This window comes from Rhea pennata, chromosome 2, assembly GCF_028389875.1.
Source record: "Rhea pennata isolate bPtePen1 chromosome 2, bPtePen1.pri, whole genome shotgun sequence".
Lineage (NCBI taxonomy): Eukaryota > Metazoa > Chordata > Aves > Rheiformes > Rheidae > Rhea > Rhea pennata.
This window is the reverse complement of record NC_084664.1, coordinates 79,729,316-79,746,030: the sequence shown is the minus strand read 5'-3', so window position 1 is coordinate 79,746,030 and position 16,715 is coordinate 79,729,316. Positions and strand designations below refer to the sequence as shown.

General features: G+C 39.1%; 1 protein-coding gene across 5 annotated transcripts in view; it reads right to left on the bottom strand.

The window, feature by feature from the left end:
• Window positions 1-16,715, bottom strand: part of FBXL7 (F-box and leucine rich repeat protein 7) — a 200,795-nt gene that overhangs the window by 136,108 nt on the left and 47,972 nt on the right. The window contains exon 1 of one of the 5 annotated variants that reach the window (XM_062569825.1): window positions 12,815-12,895. The exons of 3 other annotated variants lie outside the window; for them this stretch is intronic. The gene's annotated coding sequence lies outside the window, so the exon portion shown is untranslated. Of the gene's footprint in view, window positions 1-9,603; window positions 9,643-12,814; window positions 12,896-16,715 lie in introns of those variants that run through there. One more of the 5 variants, XM_062569827.1, reaches the window with a different exon arrangement.

Below are 16,715 nucleotides of genomic sequence, written 5' to 3'. Positions count from 1 at the left end.
ACCAGAGAGCAAGTCCGCTTGTAAGACATTTCTGGGCACTGCAAGAGAAGGTAATCAGGAACACTCGGCACTGATTTACCAAGGTGAAGGTAGGCCCACCTAGCTGCCTTCTGGACTTGAATGACTATATTTGAGTGGGAAAGGGAGAGCACTAGAGGCCAATTACTTCAGCTTCAGCACAACTTTTTACTCTGCCTCCCACAATTATCCTGTATCCAAGTTAGGACATTGAAGTCTGGATGGGTAGAGAACCAAATAAAGAACTTTATCCAGTTTGGGGCATCCCAACACAAGGTGGACATCGATTAACTGGAGTGAGTTGAGCAGAGGGCTCCTAAGGTGGTCAGCAGCTGGAACACTTGCCCTGTGAGGAGAGGCTAAGGGACTGGGGATTGTTCAGCCTGGAGAAAGATGGTTTTAGGGGGAACTAACAGCAGCCTGCCAGTACCTGCAAGGAGGTCATCGAAAAGGCCAGGCTCTTCACAGAGAAAATGAGAAGCCAGGAGGCATACATTGGAAAAGAGAAGTTTACAAAAGGAGAAACTTTTTCACCCTGCAGGGGAGTCAGGAAGTAGAGCAGGCTGCCCAGCAAGGTTGTTCAGTTTCTGTGCTTGGAGGTTTTCAGGATTCAACTTGATAAAGCCCTGCTCAGCCCCAGGTCTGACCTCAGAGCTGATCCTGCTTTGAGCAGGTAGCTGGACTACCTCCAGCAGTACCTTACTACACAGATTATCTTCTCATCCAAACACTGAAGGGATGACTTTGATTCAACAGAAAAATAAATGAGCACATACAGTGTCTAGAATTTGGAAATAAGTTCCAACTAGATCAAACTTTAAAGAAAGATTAAAACTGAAATAAACTCTGAATTAGTTGGAGCCTACAAAGCTTTGATCATGCAACCAAGCACATTTTACTACCTGAATGTGAAACTATATAAGGATACATCCTGACCTTCACATCTACAGGCCATGAGCATGTTAAACATTGTGATCCATATAACTTATACGTATGCACTTTGGCAAAAAAAAAAAAAATGCCTTCACCATACATTGGGTTTTTAATAAAGTCTCCAAATGTATTTTCGTATGCTTCACTCCTTTCCACGCACAAAAGAAAGATAATTTCTATTTTATGTGTTTCTATGAGAAGAGTGGCCAGATCTTCCTCCCCCCTGCTGCCTTCTTCCTAGATTTTACTTTAATTTTAATGCCTATAAAATTGATTCAATGACAGAACTGGGGTCAAGGGAGCTTCCTAGAGTCCCCTTACAATACATCTTAGTCACTTCCATAAGAACTACCTTGGAAAGTTATCGTATCAGTGATGCTTTTCCAGCCTGTGAGGCAATTCAAATTCCCATTTTCATCAGACTGGTATTTCCAAGGGGAAAATCTAGAATTTAAGTAAAGCTGAAAGGATGTTATCTTTGACATAGTCAGACAGAATCTGTCCACAGTATGAGTATATCCTTAATTCATAAGCCATGATTAATTTGCAAGGTTTACAGGTTAAAATTAGCTCAACAGTTAGGAAAATATTCATTTGTGAGCAAGTCAGACATGATAGCATCTACGAGATCGAGTCTGCAAAAGTCACGGACAATCCCTTTTCATCTTCAGCTCTTCTACTCCACGGCAGCACTGGCTAAACCAATTTAAGTCCTACAAATATCTAGGCTAATCCTTCCTTGATGTTTCCAGCAGAGACTGTGGTAGGTTATGCTGTCTTGGTCAACACACTAGAAAGTCCAATATATATCTAACATATTAATATAAATATTAGATATAGAATAGTATATATTAAATACAATGTATTAATTTTCTTACACATAATTGGCATGGATAAGATCTGAATCCTTTCTCCTTTGTTTTTATGTATTTGAAGACGGAGTTATTTCTTCTCTTCTTCTTACCTTTCCTCAACTAAATGAATACAGATCTTTCAGTGATCTCCCTTACAGGTCAGACTTTCTATACTCCCACACATTCTTTTTGTTTTCCTTTAGACTTACTCTAATTGGTACACTTTTGATGAAACACATGCATAAACCCTCGCATTTACTGCCAAGATGCTTCCTAAAAGCAAGTATAAGAGTATTTTGAAGTCAGTCTTGAGACAAGCCTGTATATTCAATCTTAATTCTTAGCATGATGGAGGAAAGCATTTGCTCCCTTGTGGAAGTAAGCTCTTTAGGTCAATGTACAAGAACTTCAATTACTTTAGCTTTTCTTCCTAACATCATATACCCTGTAGTATCATGTTTATTTTAAACATGCATGAGCTTGTGTGTTGTCAAAACAGTATAGCTGGGCCCACCTCAGTCCTTTCTTCCATACCAAGACGAATGAAATCCTGCCTAAGTGCTGCAGAACATGGAATTCATTCATTACAAAGGCACTTGCCTCCTTTGACACCCAACGGACCACATAGCCATCTGAGAACAGAAATACTTTCAAAAAAGCCCCATGGTGTTAGAAAGTGCAGTGCTGGATGAACTAAGCTATTCCACCCAAGTTTGTTTTGGCACATTTTCAGCCCTCTAGACTATCCTTGCCTTGTTTTCACACACAAGAGTTGGAACAATTCCATTTATCAAGTCTACCTAGATGGAGTATTAGGTTGGCCTCTAAAATAAGACAGAAAGGAAAAGAGAAAGAGTAATGTAATTCAATACTGTTAACTTTCTCACTATAGTTCTACATATGCAGTAGAAAAGTGGAAGGTAATCAGAAAAAACAATTGTAATCTTAAGGCTCAAAACTACTTTCAAACCCTACCAGTTGAGGTGTTAAGACATTAGCTAAATATGAAGATTTATTGGGACAGAGGAGGAGGAGGAAAGGTAGGGGAGAAATGAGCTACAAAAAAATATTGCCTCTGAATAATTTTCAGGTTAGGCTAGAAAAGAAAAATGCATTTGTCTTCCACATTTAAGGGCTTTACTACAACTGTCCAGAATAGACATATTTGCTAGAATTTCCTATAAAACTGAAGAGCTTCCAGGTATGAACACTTTTTTCCTGTTAATGGGTAGCAGTATATATGCCCTAATAGGAAAATAAAATTATTCTGTGTGTCAGTAAAAACTACAGTGACTAAACACTTCATTTTACCCAATCTTTCAAGCGACACCTTTTTAGAAGGCATGTGCTTGTTTTAGATGCTACCAGGAAGTGATTATCAAATATGAGCAGGCTGGTATCTGTTTATGTAAAATGTTTCCCCAACTCCAGAAAAAAAATTGCTGAATGAAACATGAATTGCTGAATGAAACACGAATTTGCTAACCACTGCCATTAATTGAAATTTGAAATTCAGTGGCGAAATCCCCATTCTATTTTAGGATTCAACTTTGACAAAATTCAGTTTCCATTTTATTCACAGATACTCCAATAAAGTGCAATCATCACAAAGATTTGAGTTAAAAATCAAATCACTTTTATTACATGGGAGGCAGGTTTAGCTCAGCTGGTTAGAGCGTGGTGCTGCTAATGCCAAGGTTACGAGTTCGATCCCTGTATGGGCTATGATGACGGTTGGACTAGATGATCTCCAAAGGTCCCTTCCAACCTTACCATTCTATGATTCCATTAGCTGTTTATGAAAAAAAACATTCAAAATTACACAATCCATTTTTACTAAGGGCTGAACTTGACTTCTGCATAGCAATCTAGTTGTTAGGCACTCATGTCTACAACAAGAAAGTGCTAGAACACAGAAGCATGGGACAGCATTGCCCACTGACACGGTCTTTTTCCATCCTACAAGTTCTCTCCCCTAATGATCTTGTCTTGCAATAATTTTGCTATTGCAGCTTACAGGCCTTGAAGGAAGAAATTCCATTCATAGGATTATGCAGTTTGCAAAGCAGCTAGGACAATGCCATTGAACATATTAAGTATGACTGCAGGACATCACCCTTGTTACTGTATTTTCTCCTCTGCTACACAGTGAAATTCTCAAAGAGCCAGTGTTCATATTAAGTCTTGTGCTCCAAGTATTTGCTACATGTAACTGTAGAAGTTAAAATCCTTCTTTTGCCCATGTCCTCAATGAGTACCAGACTGAGGAAACCTTCATACCTGTTAAACATCACAAAAAAAAAGAGATTTTTAAAAGTAGTGGATGTTAAGCTCTAATCTTAATGACTTAACTATACCTACTCTGTGTTTTGGCCTATATTCAATAAACTTGTTTCTAATATGAATAAATTTTGCCTTCAATGGCAGATAGCTTCCCTCCAATCTTTCCTGGGCCATTAGAGGGATTGAGATAATAAATGACAACTTCAAAAGATTAGTTTGAAGAAATTCAAGTTCCTTGAATTTTCCCAAAATACCTTTCTTTCTAGCAGAGGTCTCATTACATCAAAGGTTTCTACTTAGTCTAGAAACACCAGAGTCCCAGGACTTGTTAGTGTCAATAGCAACAAAGAAAAGCAAGCCTATTGTCAACAGGCTTAAATTCAGAACTGGATTCTCTACTCCATGGAAAAAAAATTTGAGGTTTGCAGATCAGTAAGTTGTCATTCACAGCACATTACTTTCAACCTGTTAACTGTTTTGGCAAGCAGTCACCAAGATGCATGGACAGTAATTTTTATACTCTCCCAGACTCTTCCAGCTCTGCACGCATAATCCTTCACTATATTCTTGATTAATGACTTCTGAATTTCACCAGTAACCATAACTGACATATTTAAAAGAAAAGCCAATAGAAACTGTTTGCCTATCTGTAGAAATTAGTCAAGCAGGACTTCTAAAAAGATTAAATTCAAAGAGGAGACTGATAATTTGCCACAGGATAATACACTGGTAACTTCCTACCACAGTAGCCCTTCCGGAAGGGCTTAACTATTCCTTGCAGGTCTTGTCTTGAGCAACAGAGAGAAGCAACAAAATCTCAGCAACAAATATTGCATGATTGCAATCAGATGCTCTCCTCTGTATTAACAGGACAGAGGGGACATTTGTAACTCCAGAGCTCATCTAGTCCAGATGCATCCATTTTCAAAGTTTTCCCCCAGAAAATCTCAGATCAAGCTGCTTACTTTACGGTTTTATTTCTCAAAACAGTTTAAACAGGCATTTAAGTTATCCAAGACAGTTTAACTGTTTTTTTGTAAGTTAATAAACTTCAGAGCAAACAGCAGCTAAATCACAGTGATTACCGATGACATTCTATATCACGTTTACAGTCCTAAAGTCCGTTAAAGTTTTTAGGAGAAACAGGCAAGGTTTTTATTTCGTTCTTTCCGTGCAAAAAATCTGGTGGCAAAATAGTTATGACTGCCACTTCAGTAACAAAGCCTACCTTTCTGCTTGTGCAAGTAAATTAAAGAGCAATTGCTTTTTGACTGCCACTACTTAAGGTATTTTTCTGAATAATTATACAACAAAGGCTATCAATCCATTTTAGATGAGATGATCAAAATCCAAAGCCTACAATTCAATGAATAAAAATACTCACTCTGGATGAAACAGCATACAAGTCCACCTTGTAATTGCACAAAGATCCACTGTGTAATTCCATTCAACTTTCATCTCACTGAGGCAGCCACTCACTGATTTGATCCATGCTCTCCACACTCAAACAGCAAACATGTTAGCTTTTTTTGAAATGCCAAATGCCTACACCTATGAGCAACCACTTCATGCCTCTGCTCTACCAATATGCAGTTAACCTGTCATGCCAGCTGAGAGGGGACTAGCTTCAAAGTCTTCAAGAGACACTGATTTCTCCTGCTGGCCATCCCAAACACAGCATGAAGGAATATGACAGTAGGATAACACTAAGCACTGTCCCTAATGCAACCGCCTCAACTGAGAAAACTTAAGTCTCCAAGGCAACTCTTGCACCATGTCCAAAAGCCAAATCTTGCAGAGCTCTGTTTAGCCTCAATTACAATGCTTTGACTACGTTACATAAAGTAAATGCACAGCCCTGAGGGCTCCAGAGAAACTGGTGACTCATTTGTCTTTAATCCTGTGAACATAAACTGCCAAGAATACCCCATGGTTCTACAGTTAACCAAGGTTTTGCAAAGTCATTTGTCTCGCTATCACTAAAAAAAAAACTTAAGATCTTCAAGCTAAGCAGCTACAGCCCAGCCCAGCAATGCAACAGAAGGGGGCTGTGAATAGCAGTGGCTTCTGACTTCCAAACAACCAATGGTCCCTCTCACCCTCAGCTTGTAAACCTCAATGCAGCCATACTTTATACATCCTTGGAGAGAATTAATTTAATTTTGATTTCCTCTCTGTGTTTGCTTTGGATGTTTTCAGCTCGAGCAATATATGTGACAAAAATTTGGCAGCAAGGAGCCTGTAATATGATGTATATCATTTCAACCTGGCCAGCATTTTCAGGAAAACAACGAGCTGGCCATGAGGACAGCTTCATCTCACATCCTAAAAGCAGAAGACTAGCAAAGGAACAAGGAATGGCATGACATTTCCAGGAGCCAGCCTTAAGAGGAATGTGACCAAGGGAACACAGCACCCAGCAAAACAAGCGTCAATCAGAAAACAGAGGAGAAAACAGGCACAGAGCTTTAATCAAGGGGATTTCCATCATCCAATAGGGTTATTAACATATTGATTACTGGTATCTTGCAAAGCTTATGAGAGCCACGGTAAAACCAGGGCTCTGTAAAGAGGTATAGTCGACACAGAAAAGCAAATACAGTAAGCGGATTTTGCTGGGCTGATTAGCATGTTTGATCATCATGTTGGATTACAGAAAACATTGAAAAATCATGTAGAGGATATGTAATGAGAAAACTAGGAATTAAATGCTGAACTGTACTCTTTTCAATGTAAACTTCAGTTAAACATTACAAATTTCAGTCTCAACTTGAATTTAGTCCACCAGTTCTTCATGAAGAGGAGATTATAGCAGCAGTAATACTGAATTTGTAACCGTTCTGTGCACACTGAAAAGCAACTTCTGCAGTCCAAGCAAATGTGAAGACCTTCCTTTAACTCATTCGTGCCATTTTTCATAGCCAAAATGCATTCATTTAAGTGATTCAAATGCTAAGGAAGTGAGTTTTGGCAAATACTTTAGCACTTAAAAGCTTGGAAGCACGGGAACATTTCCTTGTTCTGTAACAGACTATCTGTATGGGCAGGCAAGCATCTGACACATGGAGTTCAACAGTTCATACCCACAGTCACTAGCTTCAGCCAATTCATAAAGAAAGCTATTCTTGCCTAGAAGAAAACCACCTAGCCATCTGGATGCAGACTTTGTTTCAAGAACAGCCTAGTGCATAATTAAAGATTCTTCAGTAAGTACAAGTTCAGAATTGTTCAATGCCACAAGCTATTGTGTCAAAAGGCTGATAGCCCACTAGCACTTCCAGATTTCCACCACTACCTCTAACTTGAGGTTCCTTTTACTAAACCTCTGATACTAGTTCATCAAACAGTCAAATCTTTCTCTACAGAGATACAACTGGATGCACAGTAGCTTTACTTTTAAATTACAGTTTGCCACCTCAGTTATCTTTTGGTATCACTGCTTTTTTTTCCCCAGTCTAACTCCAGTGCACTTTGTCTTTAATTTAACTGGTCCCTTCTTTCCCCAAAATAAAACTCAGTTCAGTACTTGCCTGACACTGAACTAAAGCAAGCTATGGCAGAAATGGAGAAAAAAAAAATCCTAGTCTATTCAGATTCACTAGTCTATTCAGATTCACTAGTCACAAGTTGAGTAGCACTATCAAGTATGTTTGTTCCATTCAAGTTCCAAAATTAAACACAAAAGGACTTGAGTTACCAGATTAAACTCCACAGCCATCAGAAGTTCACACATACAAAAACAGAAAGAGTGCAAATAAAATCATGCATACAACTGAGAGTACAAGCAATCACTAATCAGTGTTTAAATTTCTTATACAGTATTTCACCTAGGCCCAAGATCTAACATGCAATGCTTGAACACTGAGCATCAGATAATGTATTTTAATACCTGCATACATTTTTTTTATTATTATTCTTTTATATTTGCACACGTTTGTATGTATACATAAATCCTTTGCCAGTCTGCATTTCTCGACCTCTCGGTCTGGTGAGACTATCAGTACCCAAAGAGTACCATAGCATGGAAGTGTAAAAAGACAGGATTCATCAGATGGTAAGACACAATTAACATACCTGGATTTCCCTAGCCCACTCCATGAGTCTACTTTTCCTCTTCAAGGAGAAAATTGGCCAATTTTCTACTACTTCCAGATGCTGGACAGCAACAGCTCTGACCAGGATACCTGAAGCTTCAAAAGCTCCAGCTAATTTGCATGTATGCATTGAGATGAACGCATCCTACATGCATCTGACCTGTTGAGCTGAACCTTCATGTCACACATGGAGTTCTGCATAGGATGTCCAGACAAATGGGGAGCTGCTACATTTGGATCAAATTAACACGGGAATGAATGAGGAAGTTAAGCTGGTATACCAATAAAACAGCAATGGAAAATAAGAAGTTCTGAGTTAGGTAGAAGACCTAATCCTGAGAAGAGTGAAGTCATTTACAGAACATGACAGACATGCCTACAATGCTGTGCAAGAATTGAAAAGAAAACCCACTGTCCAAGGAAAAACAAATTACTTCATAACTGAACTGCATTACTCATTAAAACAGACTTAAAGTCAGAACAAAATTATTGTTATTTGTTTTCAAGAAGCAACCAAGGCAACAAAACCTTTCTAACCTTATAAACACACATATACTGCAGACTGCTGCAATATACTGCAAGAGGCAAGGACTGCCAAAGCGTTTTCAGTTGAGCATCGTCCCATGCCAAGTTTCTTGAAAACTCCAATCTATGCACAGATGGGAAGAGTTGAAGCTCATCTAGATTTTGAAATTAGATTTTGAATTTAGTTTCTTCAACATAAGTAACGACTATGAACATGAATAAAAACAATAAAAACACACAAGTACCCAAGTTCATCCTTTTTGCACTATCTGAGCTTGCTTAGTTTATAAGCACAATATATCACACTGAGTAACAGACAGTAGGATACATAGATTTGACCATTTGTACTTTTAACCACACTCACTTTTTATGACTCTCCAACAAATATGTTCCCCTTTTCCCTCATTTCTTTCATTTAACTAATTTTACTAGTTGTGGTTCCCGACTACCTTATTTTCTTGCCCAGCCAGGCCAGTATTTTAGTCGCTATTTTTGTTTTTTTCCTGAATAGTAAAGAATGCTACATATTTTAATAGTGTTGCTCTGTAAATCAGATAACGGTTAAACACCAAAAAGTTCATGGCACATTGTCCATCTGTGCTCATCATATTTCTGAAATATATGAGAAGAAATCTCTCTCTTAGACAGGGATAAGTAAGTCGCTACCCTAGCACTACTTGTTCTGGTTTCTGTGAAATAAATGAATGAAGAATTTAAGAAATGTACAACTACTACTTAAAATTCTTAATTCAAACATGCATGAAGTATTACATATATTTTTGTGAATACAGTTATATATATATATCATCCTAGCATAATCCTTTACGCATGTTTGAATTCAGAATCTTAAGAATTAGTTATAAGTTACAAAAATAACTTCGCTACTAATTTATTACCAAAATCAAGAGGATACTGCTGTGCTTCACACAAGGCATCTGTCCCAATCGCAGCTGGAAAAATCCGTAACAGAAATCTGGAAAGGAGATAAATGGCCTCAGACCTGAGCCTTGTTTTTTCAGCTCACATCAACAGTTGTCTGCTACTAATTCAAAATAGAGCTCCACAGATAACTGAGAAGTAATTTCCTATGGTTGAGAACTGCATAATGTTTGCTCTTGGAGCCTCTCAGTCTTTCCCTATAATTTTTTTTTTAATAAACTAACATCCTCATAGTAACACTAGAAAGATCAGTTAAAAAATGATAGTAGAGAATTCATATTTTTGTGCATTTCAGGCTTATTTCTTCTTTGACCATACACAAATGCACGTTCAAAACAAAACCTGTTTGTACAAAATTAAGAAACTATCATGAAAGCTTTAATGCTTTCATGTATTAGAGAGTTGTAATTGGTAGAACCTGAAGCCAAGAATTGAGTGGTAGTGCTGTTATTTTGATTAAAATTGCACCAAAATCAAAATAATTATTGGGAATTGCATTTTCTTAGAATAGCCCAGGAAAATATCTAGATTTTACAAAATGCTGTGATAATCTGTCTTCCACAGCTAGACACTGACAGAAATGACCATTACTAAATTCCAAAGGAAACAAGCACATTCATCAATAATCCAATGCCACATCATAAGAAGAAAAAAATAATTTCTCTCCAAAATGTATTTGTCTAGTCTCATAAACCAGTAGTGTCAACTGCCACCTACCGATATCAGCACTTTTAACTAGCGGTGGCCCAAGCAGATTTAACATGCTGTAAGCTTCAGCCAGAGCTGTACTAACCTCCTGCCAAAGCCAGGTATATCAGCTTCTTGGTCAATCAGGTTCATGTACTTAAATGTTACAAGAGCCTTCCAAACACAAGCACAAGGCAGGACATAAAAGCATGCAGCACAACTGGATCTGATATAAGGGCAGTAAGAACAAGCAAACAAAAAATTGCAGGAAGCTAACACTGCTGGAACAGCAAAGAAATTCCGCTTAGAGATTAAATCAGACTGAAATACAATTTCACCTCAGATTACAATCAATGACTAAAGTGATGTTCCAAAAGCAAAAGGGTCACCAGCAAAGAGTCAGCAATTTCAGAAAGCAGAGTCCAAGCTAATGGTGTCTCTGAGCCCAGAATAAAAGAAGTGCCAAGTAAACACCAGCCTTCTAAGCTGGAGCCCAAGGAACACAGTCCAGTTACGCTTTTATTGTTTAGGCCACATTTGGTTCTGTTCTTGAAGACTATTACAGCAGTCCTTCTTTGTGCCAAGTACACAACTGTTTCCTTATATCAAAAAAAGAAAGAAGAAATGGTTACTTAAACCATTAAAATGGTAATTATACTTTGAGGTTCAAGGGACATAAACTCTCCATCCATCACTACAGCTCAAGATGAAAGCAAGCCTTAAATATGAGAGAAAGGATCATGCTGGAGAGCTGCTGAACACACAGTAGGCACAATGCCACAGAGATTAAATGTCAAGCTGCAGCCAATTAAAGCTAGAGCAAATGTGTAAACTGTTAAGCACCAGATTATACCCATGCTCATAATTTCTGCTTGTATTTCTAGTCAACTTTAACTGTCTAAACCTATGATGATCCAGCAGTCAGAACTGAAAACAAAAGAATTACCATTAGCCGTTCTTGAACGCCCATTTTCATCAGCCAGTCTCAGCACATACTTCTCAAGGGAAACTGGAGAAATACTGGCAGAAACTAGGGAATTCCCAGCTTTGGTGACTGAAGAAACCCCCAGGACCAGGCATGATAGCAATATGAGAGCCAGAAGAACACAGCCAGCACTCACAAGTGCTGTTTCTCAGGCATGCTGCTGCTTTGGCATTGTTGGCAACATTGTTCTTAAAAATTATACAATTGTTTGACAAGCTGACTTAAAAAGATAATAAGACACAAGAAAATGGAGATGTAATATTTTGTGCAATAAATTAAACCAGAGTTCAACACCTTAACAGAGACTGTCAAGCTAAAGTCAAAAACTTGTTCCAATTTTATTTCATTATTTCAGCCAAGATACAATTTAATTATTCTGGAGCAATTTGTTTCAGTCCGAATAATGGATAAAACTAGTATAGTTAAATAATCATTATTAATTTATATATATATATATATATATATATATATAGACATATACACACACATATATATATTCTTCAAATAGTCTTCAAGAGACTTAGCCGAGCATTCAGGAAAGGTGGTTTTCAGCCTAACAAGCGTTGGGGAATTGTCAGATCCTTCCAGATGACTTCATTTTTTTCGGAGAAGGAAACAACACTTAATGGCTAGCACAAGATGTTACAGACGGAACAGCACCAGCTTCCTGTGACAGCAGTATACAAAGTACTTCTGAACAGTATTGTACAGAACTCACTCACCACCACCATCTGAGACCTTAGATTCCTTAAAATCAGATTTACAGGTAATTGAGTAAAATGTAATCACTCCTGCCACTCTTATCATACATTACTTTGGAAAAGCTAATACTACGTTTTTAAATTAGGGTCATTTCTTTCTAACTACACTGTAAATGCATTTGCTCTGGTAGGTCTCACGTTTCAGGCAGCAGATCAAATAAGACTGCAGTTTTATGTGCCTTTCCAATTTGTTCCTAGTATTGTTTGGGCAAGTTTTAAACATTTGGCTATAGCATTTCAGCACAAATTAGCCAGAATAACGTAAGGTTTCAATTTGCAACTTCACCCTTGCCAATGTCCTAACTGCTTTTGCCTTGCATTTGAACTCTGATTTAAATGCTGATTGCAGTGGTATTGTTATAATTAGCAGAACAGCTTTGCAGGAACATTGCCTATTAGACAGCAAAAGCATAACAAGATGTGATTAAATACAAAAATAGTACCTAAGAACAAGCCTCCATACTACTTTATACCTCTATACACTGCTTGAGGTGATTGTATCTGCATATGCATTCAGATATGTTGGTTAAAGGAATTTAAATAGTGAGCTCTGTTTATTCTGCCAAACTGTTTATAGTTTTGGATTTATAAACTGTCACGCCTCCCACCCCTCTTATTCCTTCCTCAGTTTTTTGGCTTCAATGATTCTATTTTGGCACATTCAGTAATGCAGCATTTCACTTTTCTAGAAGACTCCACTGTTAAAAAGGTAACACAAAACCCTAGGAACCTTACCTGGTCTCCAGTTTCACTACCAATTCAAACCAGCCGCAGCTTGCTCAAAGCCAACTGAATCTCAGCCCAGTTCAAAGTAAGCAGGGGCAAATTCAGGAATTTCATAAAATTCAGACAAGGCTTGCCGCACAAAAAATCTGCTCAGACAACACTTCAACAGTAGAACCAAATGCCTGAGCTCCCACTAATCAATGGTGCAAAGATGTGAGGACAGAGATGCAGGGCTGCAATCAAGAGAGTCAGGAATTACACATATGCTCACATATATCCAGAAAGCAATCACACAGGCTTTTAATTTTGGCACTAAATTAATAAGCTTCTAATATTTAAAGAAAATGAAAGGAAAAATATTAATAAACCAAAGTTGGAAAAGATTCATTAACAGGTATCAGACATAGGAATGAATCAAAACAGCTCTTTCTGCTCAAGGGGTAGCCAAGAAACCACTTGGGTGGAAAACAGCATCTCTTTTCAGCAGTGATCTTTACCCACAACACTTAATTAGCTCAACGTCCTGAGAAGATGCACAAACAATTCAAAAGCCTCAACACAGCTCCACGTTACCAAACATATTTTCCTTATTATGTAAACCATAATATTGTCACCTGCTTTGTAAACCGGTTTTCTGAGATTTTATCTCTGAGCTGTCAAGCTTAGCTGCCATTCCACCAGGAAGCTATTTTAAAGATAAAAGGCATTAATTAGTGAAGAAGCTGTTCCTTATGTTCAAGTTTTTGGCAGGGTCCATCTTCAGGCCCAATGCAAAGATTTCTTCTCTCAAACTCAGGGAATAAATTAAAGGTTACTTGAAGGTGTAGAAGATGCACTGCTTTTCAAAAGACTGTGATTATAAAGGATGTAAGTAGATTATACAGGCATGGCACATACCATGCCATGCCATCCTACCTGAACATACCCTGTAATGGGTAACAACACGGAATCCTACCAGAAGTACCCTATCACAAGTACGTCATCTTATTTTGTTACTTCACTTTTAAGGTGGCATGAACAGCAAGCAACCTAAAAGAAAAACCCTTCTGCATTCAAGTACTGCCATATACTTTATTTTCACAAAGAATCATGATAAAGGCTTACTGACCTAAAGCTCAAATTTTCATACAAAAAAAGCTTCTCATAAAGGGTCAAGTTATAATATATTTTTTGTAGTTCTGAATATGAAAACCAGAGACAAAGATGTCCCATTTTCAGTCAGAGAAAATAAGCAAGGATACAAAACTGCTGCTTTGAGAAATTCCACATTGATAAAGCTCAAGCTGTCTTTCCACTGTTTTTATAAAAATTATATGAATGGCATCCATTTATTCCATTATTCACTGCAATCATCTAAAACAACGTTAGTGTTTTAAGTGTCAAAGTAAAGACATTACAAGTGTGTTCCTACTTTTATCAGCTAGATATTGTCATTCCAATACACTTGAAGAAATGATTATAGCAGCACAGCAAATTTGCACGGAAGGCTTCTATTAGATGAACAGCAGCTAACTTCTACAAAATCTTAGCCAGCTACATCTATTCTGTTAAATTTAATATGCACCCAAATAGAGCTATTGAGTAGCTGGCATTTCTTTAATTAAAGGAAACCTCAGTGAACATCTGTACTTCTGTACTCAAAACGGTAGAAGTCTTCCCGAGAGCTCAACTCATAAAACTTCAAATTACCTTGAACTCCAATGAGCTGAAAGCTTCACACTAGCTGGAACCCCAATATTTGACTTTGTTTTGAAGGTCTTAAACAGTTGTGGACAAAGTAGAATGAAAGCCAGCACTTAGGGAAGGATAATTCTTCATTCAACTGACATCCACAAACCCATGGGCCTGGATGGGATGCACCCACGAGTGCTGACAGAGCTGGCAGATGTTGTTGCCAGGCTGCTCTCCATCTTTGAAAGGTCCTGGAGAACTGGAGAGGTGCCTGAGGACTGGAAGAAAGCCAGTGTCACTCCAGTCTTCCAAAAAGGTGAGGAGGAGGACCCAGGCAACTACAGGCCGGTCAGGCTCACCTCCATCCCTGGAAAGGTGATGGAACAGCTCATTCTGGATGTCATCTCCAGACATATGGAGGAAAAGAAGGTGATCAGGCGAAGTCAGCGTGGGTTCACCAAGAGGAAATCCTGCTTGACCAATCTGATAACCTTCTGTGATGGAATGACTGGCTGGGTAGATGAGGGGAGAGCAGTGGATATTTCCCTGACTTCAGCAAGGCTTTTGACACTGTCTCCCATAACATCCTCTTAGATAAGCTCAGGAAGTGTGGGTTGGATGAGTGGACAGTGAGGTGGATTGAGAACTGGCTGAAAGGCAGAGCTCAGAGGGTTGGCATCAGTGGCACAGAGTCTAGTTGGAGGCCTGTAGCTAGTGGAATTCCCCAGGGCTTAGTACTAGGTCCAGTCTTGTTCAACTTCATCAATGACCTGGATCAGGGGACAGAGTGCCTCCTCAGCAAGTTTGCTGGTGATACCAAGCTGGGAGGAGTGGCTGATACACCGGAGGGCTGTGCTGCCATTCAGAGAGACCTGGACAGGCTGGAGAGCTGGGTGGAGAGGAACCTCACGAGGTTCAACAAGGGCAAGTGCAGAGTCCTGCACCTAGGGAGAAACAACCCCATGCACCACTACAGGCTGGGGGCTGAGCAGCTCTGCAGAAAAGGACCTGGGAGTGCTGCTGGATGACAGACTGACCATGAGCCAGCAATGTGCCCTTGTGGCCAGGAAGGCCAGTGGTATCGTGGGGTGCATTAGGAGGAGTGTTGCCAGCAGGTGGAGGGAAGTGATCCTGCCCCTCTACTCAGCCCTGGGGAGGCCTCATCTCGAGTACTGTGTCTAGTTCTGGGCTCCCCAGTCCAAGAGAGACACAGAGCTACTGGGGAGAGTCCAGTGTAGGGCTGCAAGGATGATTAGGGGACTGGAGCACCTGCCCTATGAGGAACAGCTGCGAGAGCTGGGCCTCTTTAGCCTGGGGAAGAGAAGACTGAGAGGGGATCTTATCAATGTATAGAAATACCTTAAAGAAAGGTGTTAATAGGATGGGGCTGGACTTCTTCAATGCTGCCAAGCGACAGGACAAGAGGCAACAGGCACAAACTGAAACACAGGAACTTCCGCCTGAATATAAGGAAAAAAAAAAAAAAAAAAAAAAAAAAAAAAAAAAAAAAGCTTTCCAGTGACAGAGCACTGGAACAGGCTGCCCTGAGAGGCTGTGAAGTCTCCTTCTCTGGAGATATTCAAGGCCTGCCTGGGCACAATCCTGTGCAATGTACTTTAGGTGATCCTGCTTGAGCAGGGGTGTTGGTCTAGATGATCTCCAGAGATCCCTTCCAACCTCAACCATTCTGTAATTTTGTGATTCACAGCCATCCTTTTCTCTAGAATTGACTGTATGCCAAGGTAAGAACACACAGTGGAAAAATCTACAGCATAGATAGTCACTATTACACCACCTCCTTCAAGATAGTTTGGGGGCAGAGAGGTAGGGACCCACTAGAAAAGGATGCTGAGGACCACAGCAATACAGCCTGACTGGCTTTAACTAGGTGTCATCTCAGAGAGGGTATGAGGTAACACCCTTATAAGAATAATTAAAGCATTTTGCATCCACAAATTTTTACATTTTCATATCATTGACCCCTAGGCATGTGATTTAACAGATGGAATGGTTCCTAATGAATGATGTTAGTTCAACCAGCCTAAAAGGCCTGCTTCTCCTAGAACCACTAAAAAGCCCTAATAAAACAGAAAGGAGGGGATGACTACTAGAACTAAAACTGAGTACATTTTTTAAAGCACCTACCAAGATCTAACCTTCAAAAGAAATAACTCTTTTGTCAAAATGCATATGAACAGGCACTGCCAAAACATTCAATCTCCTCCTAAACATGCATCTC